The following is a 439-nucleotide window of genomic DNA, read 5'->3' on the forward strand; positions in this document are numbered from 1 at the left end:
ATCTACACACATATAAGCCAGTATATTTTACGGATTTTTATCTTTCTTATAACGTATTTTTACATTTTTTGTTGCGTATTATGCACTCGGTCGCCTACAACGACCTTCGTCTCGTTAGCCCAAGTTTTCAGACGAGATGTCGATCACCCTATCCCCCATTGCCTAATTAATCGAAGGCTCTTCCCTTTATCGAAATATGTTCGCTCAAAGATCGTTCGGCCGTTATTACCAAGTCAGATCCGGCCGCACGTTCTCTGCCCGTCGTCGAGATTTCCGTTATTATCCGTTCATTGTTCAGGGATATTCGGTTGTGTCGCGGCTGGTTTTCGGCGCGGTGTGTGTCGTGTGCGGACGTGGTGGGTGGTTCCTTTATTTGGTGTGAGACCTTGTGGATTTTCGGTTTTGTGCTCGGGAATCCTCCATTTCCATTTACCTGTCG

General features: G+C 46.0%; 1 protein-coding gene across 1 annotated transcript in view; it reads left to right on the forward strand.

Moving 5' to 3' along the window:
- Positions 1–439, forward strand: part of LOC119585640 (EH domain-binding protein 1-like) — a gene marked incomplete in the record, with an annotated part of 320,960 nt that overhangs the window by 141,023 nt on the left and 179,498 nt on the right.

This window comes from Penaeus monodon, chromosome 20 (genome assembly GCF_015228065.2).
Source record: "Penaeus monodon isolate SGIC_2016 chromosome 20, NSTDA_Pmon_1, whole genome shotgun sequence".
NCBI lineage: Eukaryota > Metazoa > Arthropoda > Malacostraca > Decapoda > Penaeidae > Penaeus > Penaeus monodon.